General features: G+C 41.6%; 1 long non-coding RNA gene across 2 annotated transcripts; it reads right to left on the bottom strand.

Moving 5' to 3' along the window:
- Positions 1–1,024: 1,024 nt before the first annotated feature.
- Positions 1,025–6,084, bottom strand: LOC119295659. Of its 2 annotated transcripts, XR_005144149.1 has the most exons (10): positions 5,564–6,084; positions 4,799–5,067; positions 4,486–4,543; positions 4,079–4,153; positions 3,855–3,927; positions 2,857–2,991; positions 2,702–2,780; positions 2,034–2,133; positions 1,433–1,536; positions 1,025–1,250 (listed from the first exon to the last, which is right to left on the bottom strand). It is a non-coding gene; the product is annotated as an uncharacterized LOC119295659 (long non-coding RNA). The 2 variants fall into 2 exon arrangements; XR_005144148.1 differs by having other exon boundaries at positions 1,433–2,133.
- Between the last annotated feature and the right edge of the window lie 1,710 nt (positions 6,085–7,794).

Raw genomic sequence — 7,794 nt, 5'->3', positions numbered from 1 at the left:
GAAACGGTTTTGAATCATCGCAAGGTTAACAACAATAACCGTGGTGACGTGGCACCATTAGCCTGGGATTACTGTAGCTTAATTATCCGAGCGTCACAAGTACATGCTCCAACTTTCTCCTACTTACCGTCGTGAGGCCACTAAGCAATTAGTAATAGGAAAAGCTCTCTTCAGAAACACATGGCGCACAGTGATTTTTTTAAAGTTATCCCATGGAGGCCTATGTATGCACCGACCAAGTTAATGTTTTCATATTGTTTTAATCTCTTCAGAAACACATGAAGCACTGCAATCAAAATTGAATTGATCATAGTAGAAGATTATTTAGTGCAGATTTTCAACTATTGTTGCAACTCAATTGTCATAAACAATTTTCTATATGGTCTCGCTGGAAATCCAATAAGAAAATTTTGCACTTCCACTTTTCAAAGAACGTACACATATGGATTGAATCCATTCCTCTTTTTGCATGTCTCGGGCTCTCGGCGTAATTGTCATTGCAACGGGGTATATCATTTTTGGCAGATCTCAGTTCAAATCCATGTGCCGACGAAAGCTTTGGTAAAATATAATAAGAGGTAGTAATTAAATCTTCTCAATGTATCTACAATTTTTTAAGACATAATATAATAGACTGAGCATTTAGGTTACATGTACTCAAATTCCCTTTAGTTTATTTGTATAGGTGATAAGCTTCTTATTTTATCACTACCTTCCTTTGATTTTCTCTCTATATATTATCATGTAAAATATTTCTATTTATGTCAGACTTTCAAACTATTATATTTTCTGTTATCCCTATTGTTTTATTATTTGTGTGCATATTTTCTTTCCAATTTGCATTTTTGGTGATAATCTATATCTCTTATATAGTGTGATGAATGATATATATTATTAATCCAAATATTGATGTTTATACAACCAAATCTCATTGAAATATATTGCAATGGGTCCCGCCGCAAGGCACGGGGTATCATCTAGTTTGGTTAATGATAAAGAGGGAATATAAATTTGGTTTCAGAAGTAAGTCAAGACTATGGATCTTCATTAAGTAGGGACAATAGTTGGGTTGTTACATATCCAAGCAAGCCAGAGCGGCCTATGTAGTTCTACTAAATCATAATGTTCAGTAGTTTCACTCGGTCATCTCATAGTTTCACTCGTATCTCGTTGCCTAACTCCTCATGTGCCATGTCATATGAATCTGGTCGAAGTGGGTAGACAGCGAGTGACAATACTCCCTTTTTAGCCTTGAATGCAAAAAGACAAAATCAGCCAATGAAACACAATTGGCTCACTTAACAGAACAATAGACAATAAGGGATATGTTTCAATATATTTCAGCATGGAAACTAGGCAAAAGTTTACTTAATGTGCATGCCAAAGAAAAAGTATTATGTATGCTACCTGACGTGCAACAAAGTAGACTCACCAGGAAAGGAATGTAGTAGGGCTCTATGGACCAACATAATTTTTGTTGCTTCATTCGTCCTCTGACCAATTTTTTAAATAGAAAAAAATGCCAGTGGAAAGCACCTAGCACAAGTTTCTGGTTAAAGCTAAACATCAAACACTAATATAAAGATATTAAACAACCATGTACATAATAAAATGGTTTCCTGAAAGAAACAACACGGTGAAAATGTCTATAGTCTACCCTCCTCCATTTGTTGCCTATTCCAGTAAGTAGAAGGCCTGAGGCATGAATAATGAATCTATGTAACTGAAAAGACAGAGCATTCACATGACAGTGCCATGGATCAAGAGGCCATCTAAGAATATAAAAGAAGGAAGCTATACAATAAGTGCGACGAAAACCAGGCAAACTGATACTTCCATCACACATTATATTAATAAATAGGACTATTAAGAAGGTGTGCGCAAAGCCATCACGGGCGTGCAAAGCCATCATGGGCCAGGTAATCAATAAGGGAGCACTAATCTTCTCTTCCCTCCGTCCCAAAATAAGTGTCTCAACTTTGTACTAACTACTAAGCCTAAGACACTTATTTTGGAACGGAGGGAGTATTTACCTTCAGCTGGTACTTAACTACATTTTCTCTTCAAACCCAAGATAGTGGTAAGCCTGGTAGTGGTGTGCTACAAATTCTCATTCCACCGGTAGCTTTCGTGCTGCAGAACACCAGTAAAGCAAATCAATGAATCCTCCCTGACGAACGATCCATGTAACGAAGGATTAAAAGAACAAAGCAGCGCCAGCCAAGCTCTCCTATTTTCTCTTTCTTATGGTTTATGGAACACATAGTCTGAATGCACTAACAAAATAATAAGAAGGGAACCATGGTCTGAATGCCATAGAATTAAAATTTTGCACCACACCCTCTACGTACAGGAGTCTAGACGGTAAACAATCAGAAAAGTTCCATAGTAGTTTCAATTTTGTTTCCCGCAGTTTCTATGTAGGCTACAGCTTTGGCACTAAATATGGTACTGTCAGCCAAAGAGATGCACAGGATAGTAGAAACTCTTGCCCAGTTTACAGCTAATCATGCCCAACGATGGAGCATAGTGAGTGCTAACAGGATCACAAGAATGAACATCACATTTCTGTATGCACCTATCTTAAAGTAACCTATTTAAGTAAGACTGAAGCCCGCAAGTGAAGGTGTTATTACAGTGACATCTTATGAAGCTTAACCATACAAAAGTTAAGACATAAATACCAAGACAAAAATGTTACCTAAGAATCAAATGAATGGTGTTGACTGGTAGTTGCAAATATTCTCTGTGTTGCCACTCCATCTCTTATGAACCTTGTCCTAAGCAAGTAGTTGTATAATTCCGCAGCATTTATGCAAGTCTGGCTAAACATGAGATACAATTTATTGCACTCACCTCGATGGCATATTTCCTTTTCTCTCTTTCTTTCCCTTAGCTTCTACCTTGAAGCTATGTATCAATCAGCCTTAGTTTTGGGTTTGGAGTTCAAATCCTTTTTGTAATCTCTAGTCTACCTGAGTTGTACCTAGTCTGGTCATGATAAAATTATAAGATATGATTAATAAGAGGAAGTGAGGAACATAACAAAAAAAAATCAGAGAACCTAGAATCAGTAGACAAAATATAAAGATATAGTAACAGCTTACTAAATCAGTCATGCAATATAAATCGGAAGCATACACAGTAGACAAAAACTAAACTAAAATCAGAATTACACTGAGCTAATTCAGGTCCAATTTTCCTCCAATGCTTCGAGTCTCAAGACAAGTATAGAAACAACAAGCATCCTAGTTGTTCCGATCATTCACAAGCTCATTACAATAGGAGGTATGAATGAAAACCAGCAACATATGAAGTGCCAAATCAACCTTACGACAAAAGCTTGATAATTTAAAGAAAGCATGCTCATAGTGTAGGTTAGGATTATGCTCCTGATTTAGATTAGTATGAAAGCAGCGCCACTTGTGAATTTCAGCTATTCTAGCCTAAAACTATAACAACAACAGGTTTATTGCGAAATGTGAATAGAAACATAGATCTTGGCATGCATGGTAATGTTAACATCAAGTTAGTAGTTTCACTTGCAACTACACATGAGGCTTATCATAGAAGTGTCTATAAGAAAAAAATTAGTATACCTAGTAAATAACTGCAACCGACAACAATTTCCTTTCCAAGGAAATAGATCAACGACATGGTGGGTTACTATTAATTATTCAATTCATGCTTTTCTGCTTCTGAGTAGATCTACTTGCATGTTTTTTGTATTAAAATAAAATCACACTAATTAGCTACCGACCATTACTAATATGTCCCATAGAGATCATTATGTATTGTTGGCTAAATCTTGTTTTAAATACAACCAAGATGAACAGAAATAAACTTCAACCTACTTTTGGTGGTAACCCTCTTCTCTAATTGACCATTCCTTGAGATGGTGATCCACTCGACATATCACAAGTGGATCTGCAACCACATAAGCCAAGCATCGGCATCAAAATAAAATCAGACTGGTTAGTTATTGATCATTACAAATATCTCACATAGAGATCAGTATGTATTGTTAGCTAAATCTTTTAAATATAACCAAGATGAACGTAAGTAAACCTTAACTTACTTTTGGTGGAAACCCTTCTTCTCTGATTGACCATTCCTTGAGATGGTGATCCACTCAACATATCGCAAAGTCAATCTGCAACCACATAAGCCAAGCATCAGCATCAAAATAACAGGAGGAATGAAATGAAATTTTGATATTTCAAACAAAGAGCAGCCGATACTACAGATCCTTCTCTGTCAACCTTCCAATGCATGCATATTTGTATAACACCATCAACACCATTTATACTTTCTGCAATCCATTAGTGCCGCAACACTTGTGCTGCTCGCCCAGATCCAACTAAATACATAACACATGTATCTATTTGAACTATCACTGCTGACGACAAACATAAACTCCATCCGAACCAGCAGAAAGGTAATCCTTGATTCTTCTGCGACATGAAGAAGAAGAAAATCCCATACCTGTTAACAAACAACCACCACCAGCGCCTTACAGGACAACTCATGCTGGGATCGGCACCTGCAGAACAATAGACATCAAAGAAGCAACACCGCGTTAATCAAACGAATAGGAAGCTAAGAAAAACGAAAGAGAGGCAGTAAGGGAAGGGGTGCAGCAGCAACACGAGATCGCCGGGGAGAGACACATATTGCTATCCTGAAACCGGGTCGTGTTTTCTGGTGGCTGCTGATTCAAACCTTGCATAGCCTCTCCATGACTATGACCATTCATGAACATTGATGGCAGTGGAGCTGTGACATATGTTGAATGTACCTTGCTGCCTCCGGATGCGGATGTGGATGTGGGTGGGGCCGGGTTTGGATGCAGGGCCACCCTCGTTTCAGCAGGACTCTCCTGCGGCTTCATTGGGACAGGGGCATGAGCAGCTGCTGAGGCGGCGGTAGAGCAGCAAATACCAATCTAGCTGCACCGTAGGAGCAGCTGGAGGTGGGGGAGGCAGCAGTCAGGGAGCCGCTGCCGCCGCCTCCTTCTCCTCCAGAAGGCATGGCAGGGGTTGGTGGAGGAGGCCCGTCATCGTAGCACTGCGTGGATGACAGGCAGACACTTCTAAATCTCCATCTTACAATGATTAAATATAACAATTACATTGATATGTCAATTTTGAAAAAAATCAAAACACAAAAACCACTCAAAACGTGTTTTAGCCAAGTTAACATGAACTCGCCAGGTTCTGGTCACTCTAATGTTCTAGTATAACACTTACATATGCAATTCATAACAAAAAATACAGATCTTCCTCCTACATTAAAATAAAACTCTTGCATAATAGAACAATCTGGATGGAACTCACAAATCCAATTATTAAGCCTGTAACATTAGTAGGCCTATCCGTTCAATATTGATCAATTCCCCATCATCATTTTGCCAAAAGAAACAATAACATCACTCTACAACTTGCATGGATTTACATCGAACACTCTGTAGGCACATACAAAAACGAATCTACACAATCAAATTAAATTGAAGACGACTGAGGTTAGGCTAATCAGGAGGAAGAGAGAAGTGTGAGTACTATACCTACAAGAAAGGGATGCAGAAACAGGTGGGCGTGGAGGTGGAAAGGTTGGGTGTGCAAAGCCAGCCGACCGATGCACATAAAGAAATGAACAGGAATGGAGGTTGCAGGGCTTCTCCTTCCTCTTCTCCCGCCATGAGGCTGGAAGGGCGTGCACACGGAAGAGAGTGGCAGCTCGGCGCGAAAATGGGCATGGCGCGGTGCGGCTGGCCGGGAGGAGGTGGCCGCCGCCGCCATCCGGTGGTGCCAGCCGCTGGGGGTTGGCCTGCCGCTTCTCCCGTTGAAGCCATCAGTGTTCCCTCTATCGAGCGGCCCCGACGCGGAGGAGGAGAGAGGCGGCGCGTGAGGGCCGGCGGCGAGCCGTGCTCCTCCTGCTGAGCAGCGAGAGGGCGAGGAGGAGGGGAAGGCGCGACGGCGCGATGGTGAGTGGGCATGGTGGCGGCGCCAGGGGACGGGAGGCGGCGGCGGCGGCGGGCGGTGTGGAGAATGGGCTAGGGTCAGGGGAATGAGGAGCGGGGGGGGTCAGGGGAATGAGGAGCGGGGGGAAGTGAGGAGATGAGGAGAGGACGACGCTGTCGCGCCCTATCAACCCCCTCTCCTGCGATGCGAAAAGACGAGAATACCCTCGGTGGGGCACGGAATTTACAGGCGGTGGCATGGCGACTCCGAGCGGACGGCCAGGATCGCTGTGGGCTCGATCAGACGGTTAGAATTGGTCCACCCGAAGATCCGACGGTCAGGACGCGCTCAGGAAGATGATCGGACGGCTGCGAGGGCACATGGCCTGAGATTGCTTCATTTTGGTTCAGACTCTAACAATGGGATGCCTAGCTGATTGCATTAGTGCAACTACGAGGTCCGTCAATAATCAACTTGCATGACATACCCTTTATGTTGCATTGCGTCTGAAATAGATTAGGACGACTCACCTTTTTCTAATTTATTTCCTTCATCTTGTTGTACCTTTTTGAGTTGCATGTTTAACCTAATCATAGGTACTGTCTCTCCCTCTGTTTTCAACTGGTCAGATGTAGACTTTCTACCAATAAGAATTACGTTCAACTTTTTTGCTTCAACTCGTTGCTCTCTCTGTGACTTTGCAACATGTGCATGATCGTGCCTCTGATGATCTTTCAAATATTCTTCAGAATTGTATGTTTCAAAATATGCCCGTCCTTCATGGAGAAACTTAAATTTTTTGAAAGAAAAAGTGCCAGATTTATAAATCTGCAGATCCCTCTTTTTTGTCCATGGTTGGCCCAAAATCAGCGAGCATACGTGCATATGATGCGAAAAAACAGTGTATCCACATAAACGGACGCGTACCTGTACTTGATGTTTGATAGTTAAGAATTTGCCCTACCATGAGAGCCTGTATGGGTTAGGATGACCTACCAAGGACAACTTCAAAGCATCAACCATGGTTTGACTCGGCAAATTTATCTTTGAAGCACGATCCATCATTGTAGCACAAGTAATTCTTCCCACTTGCAACCGCGTGTATAGAACCAAGAAAGGGCACGTGATGGTTCCTGCTCACTTCGTGACATTTCACCTTCGAAGTAGTACTCCGTCCTCATCACAATTTGAGAATCTATACCAACAAATTACAGGAAGGAAATTGCATCGTAATAAATCCAGTAATCTGATACCACTTGATGTAGGCACGACCTCGAACGCGCCATTGATCCGACCCGATCTTTTATGATACAACGAACTCCTACAAGATCCACGATAAAATCTCCCAATTACGCGATCAGTACGCGTAATCTGAAAATGGGGTGACGACGACCAACGGATAATCCCTCGACACACGAGGAACCTCCCATCGTAATAGACGTAACCAACGCGCAACCCATCGATGACGACGGACCTTGAGCCAATAGCTAGAAAATTCTCAGTGTGCGTATTAGAATCTTCTTGCCAAAGTAAAATCTTCAATTAGAAAATTTCACAAAGATAAACAAAATGAACTCCCAGAGGGCCGCTTCATACTAGATGTATAAATCTCAAAATTCAACCAGCCCGAGATACAAGACGAACGCACGTCTTATATAGGCTGACTCCGAACCGTAACACGTCAAATACTCTAAAATCTAACTGACTCGAACCAAAACTTGTGTACGATCCTGTCCTTTTACATCTCAGAGAGAAACAATTATTCAACTGCCTAACTAAGCGTGTACGTGGACATCTCTTCTAGTACTCCTACTCTTTAACTAGGATAGGAAAC

This window comes from Triticum dicoccoides, chromosome 4B (assembly GCF_002162155.2).
Source record: "Triticum dicoccoides isolate Atlit2015 ecotype Zavitan chromosome 4B, WEW_v2.0, whole genome shotgun sequence".
Classification (NCBI taxonomy): domain Eukaryota; kingdom Viridiplantae; phylum Streptophyta; class Magnoliopsida; order Poales; family Poaceae; genus Triticum; species Triticum dicoccoides.
The sequence above is the reverse complement of the archived record's forward strand: the minus strand, read 5'-3'. Positions and strand labels throughout refer to the sequence as shown.